At 38.0% G+C, this 13,779-nt stretch overlaps 1 pseudogene; it reads right to left on the bottom strand.

The window, feature by feature from the left end:
- Positions 1–13,779, bottom strand: part of LOC140749239 (uncharacterized) — a 148,407-nt pseudogene that overhangs the window by 338 nt on the left and 134,290 nt on the right.

Genomic DNA, 13,779 nt, shown 5'->3' with positions numbered 1-13,779 from the left:
ATTTGTACAAATGCTACTCTTAAGGATCATCTTAAGTCGTCGTGTTAATCTGTCGGTATCCACAACAGCTTAGCACTTAAAATAGGTGAGGTGGTGTACCTCCCCTTTCGAAACATACAGGTGTGGCCATCTTACAATTTTTCAAATACTTTTTTGCATTTGCTTTTAATTTAGTCAAGAAGTGAATAATATCTGACAAGATTAAAAGCTAATGCAAAGGGATAAATAGTTCTACTAGCCAAAAATACACGAATTACCCAGTCTTGGTGAGGATGTCATTGCCCATTTGCAAGGCGCTTCCACGGCAAGTGTTCAAAGTGATTTGCGCAGTGCTGGTACATTGCCTTCCAGTCAGGTGGTTGTGGGTGACGGTAGCCGCGAAGAGCTCCCAGGCACGGTTGTGATTGCACAGGCTGGTCAAACAACCGGGTTGGGAGTTGCCACCGTTGGGGAAGAAGTCGGCTCTAGCAACAGCGGACCCAATGCCGAGACCACCAAGGCCGCCGTCAGTGTGGATAGCTTCAACATACACGCCATCGCTTGCACGAAGGCGGTTAGTATTGTAATTCCACAGAGGTCCAGCGGGATCCAAACCTACAAAATACGAATGTTATTTTTACTAATTAAGAAATAAATTTAAAGTGATAGAAACGCTTGTTCTCCGGAGGCGTTAGCGCCACATCTATGTCTGCCTAATAACAAGAGTGTTAAGCGCTGCTGTGTTCTTATTTGAAGAATGTGAAAAGGATTTTAATAATAACTGTTTATAGACGACACTGGCCGACTTAAATTATGTTGGATCATAGCGAAATGAACTCACCAGTCACACGAGCAACTCTGCCGTTCAGTTCTCTGCCAGCGTTGCCGACCAGATGAGCTCCTAAGCTGAAGCCAACCAAGTGCATGGTGTTGAAAGCTGCGCCAGTAACACGGTTCACGAAGTTGAGGAACTGGCCAAGACCACGGCCAACAGCCGGTACGCCATTGACGGCAGTCGCGTAAGTCGACATGGCAAGTCTTCTCCAGTCCAAGACGATTACATTCACATCACTCTTGTTGAGGTAGGCTGTAACAAATAATGATAACGTAAGCGCTGTTCGAATTCTTATACAGATGTATCGAAATTTTTGGGTGGACTTCGGCAACATCATCAACTGCTCGGTTTTTTTTTGTTGGTGCTGGCATTGCTTTACTTTAAAGGGTCTAATAAAGCATATTACATAAGTTATTATAGCTTAATATTCAGGAGAGTTATGAAAGTTCCTATCTGCGCATATGTTCTGTATTATTTTAATTATATGACACGTTTTTTAATTACAGTGACTACATCACAGCAGGTGAACGATACTAAACTACTAAAAGTAGACTGCACGGCTCATTTCTTCTTCGACGTAATGGTAACTTGACATATTGACATATTGACATATTGACAACTTGATATAAAAATATTGTAATGTAATGTGTAGAAGTAGTTCCTAAATTGTCATAGCTGTAGAATTTTCTAAATTATGCTTATAAGAAACTAACCGCGTCTGATCACAGGGTTGATGTCGGTGTGTTGGTTGCTGAGCCAGCCGTGAGCGATTATGACGGTTGGCACTCGGGCGTTGAAGTTCGAATTGGTGATGGAGTTGGCATTGTTCATCACCAAGGTTTGACCCAAGATGGAGTTGCGTCTGTAAAAAAATACATAAGTTAAATGAAATGGGATGCAATTTTTTTTAATACTTATGTATGATCACCCTTTTGGATTTATTTAAGTGATGGAAGCGATGTGTTACAACAGAAGAGTTTGACTAAAATCAAGTTACTCCTACAATTAACGAATGATGTCAAATTAAAGGCAGAATATATTTTTAGTAGGTATATATTTAACAACATGCCCAAAATTAAGATTGAATCTTGTTTAGCTAATACGAAGAAAGTTCCATAGTTACAATTTCAGAGGTAAAATACGTAACGAGTTGCTCTTTCCAAAATAAAACTCACCTGGTGTATAATATGTAAGCGTTATTGGCAGGGTTCCTGTTGATTTCGTCCAGCAACTCATAATCAGGCTCGGCTTCCAAGTCTACCATGTGCATTTGTCCATCGCCTCCAGGAATCTCCATAAAACGAGGGTAGGTCCGCTCTTCTCCTATTTCATTCTCCAACACGGGCGTAGCGGACGCCGCATAGACTAGAACATTGTCACGTTGTAATAATATGAAGAATCCTTCTTAGTTTAACTAAGTGAAGTGTTAACTGATACTGTGTCTGGTTTCAATAAGAAGAGTAAGCAAGAGACACAAAAATTAGGCATAACAACTTAACCCTCATGAATAGCATTACATCTGTGGGCGAGTTCAAGCAAATCTCCTATCTTATCAGGAGTTGCCATCTTTCTTCAGATACACTCCATATTCCTAAAATAATCTAAATATTAATCAAGGTTCCATATTACTGAACATATTGGTCTTACTACATACTGGCAATGTGAAGCAATAGTTTGATTAAGATAAATTGAGCATATTTTTAACTTTAAATCTATGATCTGAACAGTGGCCCATCGTACCACTCGCCGAACTCGACGGGTCCCGCGGTGGAGGTCCTCCACGTAGGTTTGCAAGGTCATTTATGCCGCGTACGTGCAAAATGTGAAACGAACTTCGTCCTAAGGTCATGGAGACATGGACCTCTACAAGAAGTGTGCATAAAGAGCACTGCTTCAAGGCCGGCGATGCATTGGCGACTGTTCTGGTGTTGCAAATGTCTATAGATAACGGTGACTGCTTCCCACCAGGTAACACTTATCGTTAGGTTAGTTAGTTAAATGTCGGCCTAGCAGTGCACATTCTGCCATAAAAATCTGCCAAAATTCGCGCCACTTGTCGCCAAAACTAAATCCATGACCGAGCGATAAATTAAACACAGAAAACAAAATATAAAAGTTTGTTATTAAAACTTACCCGTAAGGCCGAATAGGAGCAAGAGCGAAGTTCGCATTATTGTTCCGCAAAATCTAGCACAAATTTACACGAATCAGGCAACTAATCTTTATTTATATACTTACTCCCAAATTATTATTCGATAAGATTCAGATCAATTTTCTTTTCGTATCTTTTGTGAACAATGTCCGCTTTACTGGTTTCTGTTGCGTAAGATAGCAAATTGTAATAACAAATACATGTAAGATTATATTTGTGTCCGTCATACGAAATTTACTATCCCAATTTTATGTGCATGAGGCGATTTTCAGCAACTCATTAAAAGATTCTAAATCAATACAAGCTCCAAACTGAGACTCACCCACTCCCCTGGCATGACCATCCGGCATTTTTTTTTTTTTTTTTGTTTACGAGGGGGAACCCTTCAAAAGGTATGCCGTGGGAGCGACACGGAGTTATGTGGGATTCTTAAAGCACTAAAACCCCCCCGGTGGCCGTCCTCGGCGCTGCGTAGGGGACTCCGGGATCTCCAAAGGAACGCAACCGGAGTCCTCTTAGCGCGTTGCCCCGTCGGGCTCCGCCCAGGCGAGAGTGGTGCTCGCCACTCCGTCTGATGTGCACGACGGTATGCAACCACACATACCGCCGTCCTTCCCGGGGTCGCTGGCCGGGCGGTTCGAGCTCCCACTCTCGCCACCCGCAACCCCGGAAGCCCCTTTTAGTCGCCTCTTACGACAGGCAGGGGATACCGTAGCCCTATTCTGGTCCCGGAACTACAGGGACAATGACCATCCGGCCTAGCGGGAGATATCCCATTGCCAAATTCATATATGCGTAATATTGCATAATATACAAAATGCATATGTTTAATAACATCATTTATCCCTCACTCTTTGCTAATGAAAATGTCCACATGAACACAGACCTCTCCAGAAAGTATTTTGTAGACCCATTCTTACTACTATACCATTCCTTAAAATTATAATTTTTAATATCCCTTACAATAGACAACATTCGAAAAAATAACAAGAAAACCGTGGAGAAAATGTTGTATCACGGTGATATATGGATTGTAATCAAAATAAAATTAATAAGTTGATAAAGAATTATAAGGAATTCTCATTACATTTTTTATTCCAATTACAAATACGATAACATTTATCTATGTTTTCTCGAATGTTGAAATAACAGAGCTAGAGTTCACGTTACCTGGACTGGAATTTGCCATTCTTAGAAAATATATCAGAAATAGGAAAACAAGAAAATATAGCCTAAGTATAGTATATAAACTTTGCACAAAAAAAAAAATATTTAATCAATATGTAAAATGTTGCGCCTCTTAAAAGAGCGGCTCGAAAATATACGTTCAACTTAGTACTTACCTTAGAACAACAAATTACTAAAAAATAGTCACTAAAAAAATTAAATACAGAATATACTAAAGTATAGACAAAAAGTGTTTGTAAAACCACGAAACCCCTGATTTCAAGACAATTATGTGCGAATCAGAAAATAATGTATGTGAAACCACGAAACCTAAGTTATGTACGTATTAAAAAAATAATTATACTTTACGCGCGGTTGCCCAGTTGCTCTTCCACGACAAGCGAAACCTAAGAGAGGGGTGACGAGGTTACAGAAAGAAGCGTATAGAAATGTAACATGCGACGCGGACGAGCGATATGCGACAACGTTACGCGGTTCGGAACAAAAGTAGGGTGGCAAAAATTTGTTTGTCGGCGATTCCGAAATAAATAAATAAGTCCAAGTTCTCAAAAGGTGATACGAAGTACCACCGCCACACCTTTTTCTACCTGTCAACAGCAGTGTTAACACGGTTGCGTTCTGGTTTGAAGGGTAGTAAGTGACATACTTATCCGAGGGGTTCTTAGCCTACAAGCTTTGTAACGCTCCTATGGCTGAGCTCTCGTCTTATCAGCGGTAGAGTAAAGATTTCGATGGACAGCAGAACCCACTTCTCATCAGATGAAATGCATGCTCGTTTGCTACCATATTATTAGCTATATTATAAAAAAAACTTAGTGTGAACCGTACATCGTTATGAACTTTAGCCTATATTCTTCTGAGTCAAAGGTAATACTCGTATCCAACAATGGAACAGTAATGGGTTGGAATGAGCTTCAGAGGATAGTTAGTAGAAAGGAGGATTTTTATAAGTTATGTCTACTGCTATAATATATTTAAACAAAAACAACGAAAATCCTAATTAGACCTAATCATATCAATCTTACATAAATACAAGTATTCGACAAATAATAATTAGTTGTTATTGTGGTTATAATTTTTTGATATAATCTATAATTAAATATAATATATTTATAATTCATTATACGTAGTTCCTATGCAACATAATCAAGCAAGATTAAATCGCACGTAATAATACTTAACCGATAATAAATATTTATCAAAGAATTATGGAGATATATAGATTCAAGGGGGCGGAACTGCTCAAAATATATTTTATATGTAACTTGCTACTGTTGTGAAATTAAAACAAAGTTATAATACAACTAGCAATCGATTTGGACGGTAGCATAGCATAAATTTCTATTTTGAATTAGATAAATACCTGATAGTAATAAACCATCAAGCTTGTAAATTATACTACTTAATCAACAATTATTTATTGACGTAATTAAGCTAATTTACCTTACCTTCCTTACCCAAAAACATCCCACTGTCCCACTGGGTATCCGTCTCCTCTTAGGATGAGAGGGATCACGTTCCTCATTTTTCAAGTCCATGAGCGTTAGAAAACGCTGTAACAACCTAATGGTTAAGACTCGACCTCTCTATACGGAGGTGTAGTCTTTTTCAAAGTTATGTGTACGTTTTATTGCTAAACCAAAGTATGGGGCTAAGTGGTAACTTCATGCCTCGAGTGTGGAAGGATCATCCATACACAAGTACATGTTTCTGACTAATTTTGCAAGTAATCGTAAAAAAACAGTTGTTATATTTTGAATTCTCAGTGTGGGTATAAGCAATGGGCAATGGGTATGTATATACATTAAGATTACAATACATTCAGCTTTAGCAACGCAATTTTAATGAACATCAAGTTCTTTTTTGTTTACGAGAATAGAGGATTTTGTACATTTAAAACGTAAGTACTAAGGATGAACTGTGAACTGAAGTCATAGACTTTGAGAATAAACTGAAATCTTATCAATGGAATAGAACACCAATCGCAATCAACTTCTAGTAGAATTTTTGTATACCAGAATTACTTAATTAGGATTTTGAAGAATTCAATCTTCATTATTCAGGATGAACCGTTAACTTAAATCTTAAAAGCCAAAGAAGAACTGAAGTATTAATAAGCGACTCCTTCGATATCAAGGATCTATTGTAAATAAGGGTAAGTTAAAAATTTTAATGACTGAAAAATAGGTTAATACTTTTATAAAACACCAGTTTGAATGCCAAATATATTTATTCTTCATCCAAATACAATTGTTATTAGCTAATACTACTTAGTACGGGTATCTGCGGTCGGTGTCAACTCTGAATAAGCCAGACCTGAAAACAAACATAAATCTATATTAACTTACTTCACAAACATGACACGCAATATATTTAATCAATTTCATATTCGGATAAATAAATTTGAAATTTCTGATAAGACGAATCAAGGTGATAATCCTAAATTCTAAGACTTAAGCTACTATTTCTACCTTTGAAAGATTAATTTTCAATCTCCTTTAAGTTCGAAACGTAAACAAAAGATTAGTCCAATTAGTTTAGTTTTACCTAAGTAGAAATCATATTGAAGATCCCAAGATAGTTAGTGATGATCATTGCCTTTAATGGACATCAGTAGCTAACCCCATAAAGTAGAAGACCTTAAGGCGATCACAGATTTGTACAAATGCTTCTCCTAAGGACCATCTTAAGTCGTCGTGTAAATCTGTCGGCATCCATAACAGCTTAACACTTGTAATAAGTGAGGTGGTGGTACCTCCTTTTCAAAACATACATTACATTTGCTATTCATTTAGTCAAGAAGTGAATACTTTTCACCATAATATAAAAAAATTAAAAGCAAATGCAAATGAATAAAAAAATCTACTAGCCAAAAATACACAAATTACCCAGTCTTGGTTAGGATGTCATTGCCCATTTGCAAAGCGCTTCCACGGCAAGTGTTCAAAGTGATTTGCGCAGTATTGGCGCATTGCCTTCCAGTCAGGTGGTTGTGGGTGACGGTAGCCGCGAAGAGCTCCCAGGCACGGTTATGGTTGCACAGGCTGGTCACACAACCAGGTTGGGAGTTGCCACCATTGGGGAAGAAGTCAGCTCTAGCAACAGCGGACCCAATGCCGAGACCACCAACGCCTCCGTCAGTGTGGATAGCTTCAACATACACGCCATCGCTTGCTCGGAGGCGGTTAGTATTGTAATTCCACAGGGGTCCAGCGGGATCCAAACCTACGAAATACGAATGTTATTTTTGCTTATTAAGAAATAAATTTAAAGCGGTAGAAACGCTTGTACTCTGTCTGTCTAATAACAGGAGTGTTGAGCGCTGCTGTGTTCTTATTTGAAGAACGTAAAAAAGAGTATACCTTTTTATAGACGACAGCGGCCGAATTATCTCGGATCATATCGAAATAAACTCACCAGTCACACGAGCAACTCTGCCGTTCAGTTCTCTGCCAGCGTTGCCAACGAGGTGAGCTCCCAAGCTGAACCCAACCAAGTGCATGGTGTTGAAAGCTGCGCCAGTGACACGGTTCACGAAGTTGAGGAACTGTCCAAGACCACGGCCAACAGCTGGTACACCGTTAACGGCGGTCGCGTAGGTCGACATTGCAAGTCTTCTCCAGTCCAGGACGATCACGTTCACATCACTCTTATTGAGGTAAGCTGTAACAAATAATATTAACGTAAGCGTAATATTTTATATAAATGTATCAAAATTTATGGGCGGACTTCGGCGATATCATCAACTGCTTTGTGGTTTGTTGTTGTTGCATCGCTTTGTTTTAAAGCAATTGGTGTAACATAGCATATTAAATAAGTTATTATAGCTTAATCTTCAAGGGAGTAATGATAGTTCCTATCTACGGATATCTTCTGTATAATTTTAAATATATGACAAGTCTCTGAATTACAGTCACTACGTCACAATAGATGAACGTTGTATTCCTACTAAAAATAGACGTATCGGTAACTTGACATCATTACTTTTAAAATACTGTAATATAATGTAAAGAAATAGTTCCAAGATTGTCGTAGTGATCATAGAATTTACAAAATTTTGCTTATAACAAACCAACCGCGTCTGATCACAGGGTTGATGTCGGTGTGTTGGTTGCTGAGCCAGCCGTGAGCGATGATGACGGTTGGCACGCGGGCGTTGAAGTTCGAATTGGTGATGGAGTTGGCATTGTTCATCTCCAAGGTTTGACCCAAGACGGAGTTACGCCTGTAGAAAAAATACATATGGTTAAATGAAATGGGATTCATTTTTTTAATACTTATGTAAGATCAGCCTTGTGGATGTTTATTAAAAGTGATGGAAGCAAGACATGGCTACAACTGAGAAGTTTGTCTAGGAGCCAGTTACTCGGACAATTACGAAATGATATTGGATTTAAGGCAAATGATTATTATACATTTTTAGTAAATTAAACGTATCCAAAATTAGGATAGAATCTCATTTGGCCAATACGAAGAAAGTTCATTAGTTGAATTCTTCTGCTCTGTTGAAAGTTCATTTTAGAGGTAAAATAGATAACGACTTGTTCTTTCCAAAATAAAACTAACCTGGTGTATAATATGTAAGCGTTATTAGCAGGGTTCCTGTTAATTTCGTCCAGCAACTCATAATCGGGCTCAGCTTCCAGGTCTACCAGGTGCATTTGTCCATCGCCTCCAGGAATCTCCATAAAACGAGGGTAGGTCCGCTCTTCTCCTATTTCATTCTCCAACACGGGCGTAGCGGACGCCGCGTAGACTAAAAGATTAATATGTAATAATGATTTAAAGAACCATTCGTGGTTTAACTAAGTTAAGTATTAAGTCACACTGTGTTCTGGTTTCAAGAACACAGAAAGAAGACACAAAACAAGAAAAGTAAGCAAGTGACACAAAAATTAAGCATAACAACTTAGTCCTCATGAATGGCATTACATCTGTGTCGAGCTCAAGCAAATCTCCTATCTTATCTAGAGTTACCATCTTTCATCAGAAACACTCCATATTCCTAAAATAATCAAAATATTCGTCAAGGTTCCATATTGGTCTTACATACATACATACTGGCAAAGTGAAGCAATATTTTGAAGTGAAGCAAATAAATTGAGCATATTTTTAATTTTAAATATAAGAACTGAGCAGTGGCCCATCGTACCACTCGCCGAATGATGAGGTTCCATACATCAACTGGACTCGACGGGTCCGGCGGTAGCGGTCCTCCACGGGTAGGTTTGCACGGTCATTTATGCCGCGTACGTGCAAAATGTGGAATAAACTTCGTAAGGTATTCCCTGAGCGCTATGATATGGGACTTTTCAAGAAGTGTGCAAAAAGAGCTCTGTTACAAAGCCGGCGATGCATTGGCAATTGCTCTGGTTTGGAAATGACTGGTTTCCACGAGATAGCTCTTATCGTTAGGTAAGTTGTTTAAAAAATAATGGCAACCTAGCATATCAAGTGGTGGGCATTCTGGAAGAAACAACGAACGGCCAAAACTCGCGCCACTTGTAGCCAAACCTAAATCCGTGACCGAGCGATAAACTTAACACAGAAAACAAAATATAAAAGTTTGTTATTAAAACTTACCCGTAAGGCCGAATAGAAGCAAGAGCGAAGTTCGCATTATTGCTCTGCAAAATCTCGCACAAATCTACACAAGTCATGCAAGTAATCTTTATTTATATACTTACTCCCAAATTATTGTCCGATAAGATTCAGATCAATTTTCTTTTCGTATCTTTTGTGGACAATGTCCGCTTTGCTGGTTTATGTTGCGTAAGAATGCAATGTAATAACAAATACATGTAAGATTATTTGTGTCCGTCATACGAAATTTACTATCCAATTTTTTATATGCATGAGGCGATGAGTCGCAGAACGACTCATTAACCAATTCCAAATCATACACAAGATTTAAAGATCAAGAAAGAAAGTCCCCTAGAGATTTATAGGGATTGATAAACACAAGGGGCGTACGTCGCTGGACTGACTGCCCCCCAAGTCAAACATATCCATAACCCTATGCTGAATGTTCACAAGAAACAGATTGCATAAAGAACATAAGTAAAAAAAAATACACAAGATCCAAACTGTTACGGTAAGAGTACTCCTATTCCCCTGATATGACCATCTGGCCTGACAGGAGATATTCCATTGCCAAATTCACATATATATAATTTTATATGCTTACTAACATCATGTATCCCTTACTCTTTGCTACTGAATAACACATAAAAGTTCACATTAACGCAGGCCTCACAAGAAAGCAGTATTTTGTAGTCCCGTTCTAACTATTATCCAAGAATAGGATTATAAATGTTCATATCTCTTACAAATTCAAAAATATTTAACAAGAGAATCGGGGAGAAAATATTCTATCACAGTGATATATGGATTTGATAAAGAATTATAAGAAATTCTCATTATATTTTTTATCCCAATGACTAAAATGATAACATTTATCTTTGTATTCTCGAATGTGGTTGAAACAGTAGCAGAGCATGAATTCACGTTGCCTGGAGCGAAATGTGCTATTCTTTAAAAACAGATCGATGAAAACAAAATAAGAAAATAATATATAGAAGCAAATATAAACTTTGCACGGAAATTTGTAAAACCGTGTTCGAAATAATAAATAACTAAAATACCTAACATGATAAATCATACATTTAAGCCGCCACTTAAAAAGTGTCCCACAGTGTCACAGCTCACAGTGCTAGTTAAACTTGTAACTAACAAACTACGAAGAAATTGAGAATGTATGAAGCCTGCCACGCGAATAAGCGTCGAAGGGTTTACCAATCCGACCGAGGTGGTGACCGAATCTGAAGGTGGTAGAACCCTTTGTGGTTCGACTCCGGCGGCCCCACCGCCACAACCGCTAATAACAGCAGTGTTAGGCGCTGCTGTGTTCCGTTTTGAAGGGTGTGGTAAGGCAGACATACTTTTACGAGGCGTTCCAGCTAAGTCCTCAGGGGTAGCGGCGTATCTCTGGCTGACCTCAGGTAGGATATGTAATCCTATCTGGGGTTGATTACAGATGTCACTTGCCATCAGATGGATTGCATGCTCGTCTGCTACTCCTATATTATAAAAAAATAAGTAGGTTAAAATAAATATAATATTCTTTCTACACTACTACTACAGATTTCCATGGGCGGCAGTAGCCACTTATCATCAGGTGGACTGCATGCTCGTCTGCTACTCCTATATTATACAAAAAAAAACCTTCAATTGCGGTGAAGGTAGTATCTTTTGTGGATTAACTCCTAATACTTTAGTTTATATTCTTCTTACCCTTACCCTTTGTGGTTCGAGTCCAATGGCACCAGCGCCACCCCTATTTCTACCTAATAACAGCAGTGTTAACCGGTGCTATGTAATGGTTTAAAGGGTGTGGTAACTGAGACATACTTTTCCGAGGCTTTCCAGCTTATTCCTCTGGGATAGCGGCGTAAGTGTGGCCGACCTCAGATAGGAATCAAATCCTATTATTATATCGTTACAGATGTCCATGGGCGGTAGTAGCCACTCACCATTCACCACCTAGGACTGCATGCTTGTCTGCTACTTCTATATTATAAAAGAGTCTAAGAGAATACTCGTGCCCAACAATAACAGTAATGAGTTGAAGACTGATGACAGCTTTAGAGGACATCATAATAAGCAATAAGGTAGTAGAAGATCCGAAGCTAAGTCGAACTGGACCGAGCTGATAATAGAATGAAACTCATTTTATAACGAAATTAGTACATTGGGTAATACATTAAAAATGGGTTTGCTAAAAAAATCCTGGACAGGATAATTTTAATTATTTTTTGAAAAATTAATTTTCATTTTGCAGACAACCCTATATCAACGTGTTCACAACAAAACAGCGCTTCTACTGATATAAAATTTCATCTATTATCATCATGAGTGAAAGTAGTTGCCAGCGAAATACCTGTTTATACCTGACAACCCAGTAGTTCGTCCACGTAAATAATAGACAACCCAAAGCCTGTACATTCTGTATGTTTTTAACATTCACTCAGAATAGAATTTTCTTATTATCTTGATGTTGCAAAATTTAATTTTCAATTAAATTTTAATTTTTCAAAAAATAATTAAAATTATCCTGTCCAGGATTTTTTTAGCAAACCCATTTTTAATGTATTACCCAATGTACTAATTTCATTATAAAATGAGTTTCATTCTATTATCAGCTCGGTCCAGTTCGATTTAGCTTCGGATCTTAGACCAAGGGTAGTTTACTACAACTATGACTACTTTATAAGTTATGCTGCTATAAAGTACGAGTATAATTGACTAAAATACAACGAAAATCCTAATTATGTCTAATCTTATCAATCTTACATAGATGCAAGTATTCAACAAATAATAATTGTGTTATTGTGGTATTATATTTTTTTATATAATCTTATAATTATAATTCATTATGCGTAGTTCCTATGCAACATAATCAAGCAAGATTAAATCGAACGAATATTTAACCGATAATAAATAATTATCAAATAATTATGGAGATATATGGATTGAAGGGGGCGGAACTGTATATATTATATCTGACTCTAAATAGCAACGTAACGTTGTTATGAAATTAAATCAATTTTTATACTAGAACGTCTTATCTTAGAGACGTTCCTAGGTTCAGTGAGTCTATGATGACAGAAACACATAGAGTGGTTTATATGGGTTTATGAGCTATTTAAATTTAAAGTGCTTTTTTGAAATAGAAATCTTCGTAATAATAAGTAGGTTAAAATAAATATAATATTTTTTCTTTGAATAAAATAATCTGCTTTTAATTATTATTTTTCACCCAACTTCGGGGTAATGTTTACTTTCAATGTCGGGCCTATGTATGTCCCATTTTTAGGGTTCCGTACCTAACGGGTAATACGGAACCCTATTGCCTTGTCCATCTCTCACAGGACTCTACTTCTGGAACTGTAATATATAGACGCCTGAATTTTTTACGAGTATGTATAAGGGTGGTCACTATAACGACAATTACTAAAAATAAAAAAGTTGAAGGTAAACAGGGGTCGCCATACCTACAAGAAACCGCTATTTTTCGACGTTTTTTGCTTCACAATTTCACAATGCATCTACTTTAATTGCTCCTATAATAACAAATACTAAAAATAAAAAATATCGAAATTTCGGTTTTACTGGACCTGTCGTGTGCGAGTTTGACTTGGTCTTAGTAATAGGGTTCCGATTTTACCCTTTAGCTATAGAACCTTAAAGAAAGTCCTTAAAGGTGTATGAAGTCTACCAATCCACAGTTACACAGACTATAGTCTCTGAGACTCGTCTCAGAGTGGTTTTAGACTCGTGTCCAGCAATGGGATATTTTTTTTTTATAATATATGAGTAGCAGACGAGCATGCAGTCCACCTGATGGTAAGTGGCTACTGCCGCCCATGGACATCTGTAATCAACTCCAGATAGGAGTAGATATCCTACCTGAGGTCGGCCACAGATGCGCCGCTACCCCTGAGGACTAAGCTGGAACGCCTCAGAAGTCTGTCTCCCGTACCACACCCTTCAAACCGGAACGAAGCAGCGCCTATCACTGCTGTTATTAGGTAGAAATAGGTGTGGCGGTGGTGCCGCTGGAGTC

The sequence above is a fragment of the Epargyreus clarus genome, unplaced genomic scaffold (genome assembly GCF_041222505.1).
Source record: "Epargyreus clarus isolate Ecla_fem2 unplaced genomic scaffold, WU_Ecla_fem_2.2 ptg000017l, whole genome shotgun sequence".
NCBI lineage: Eukaryota > Metazoa > Arthropoda > Insecta > Lepidoptera > Hesperiidae > Epargyreus > Epargyreus clarus.
The sequence above is the reverse complement of the archived record's forward strand: the minus strand, read 5'-3'. Positions and strand labels throughout refer to the sequence as shown.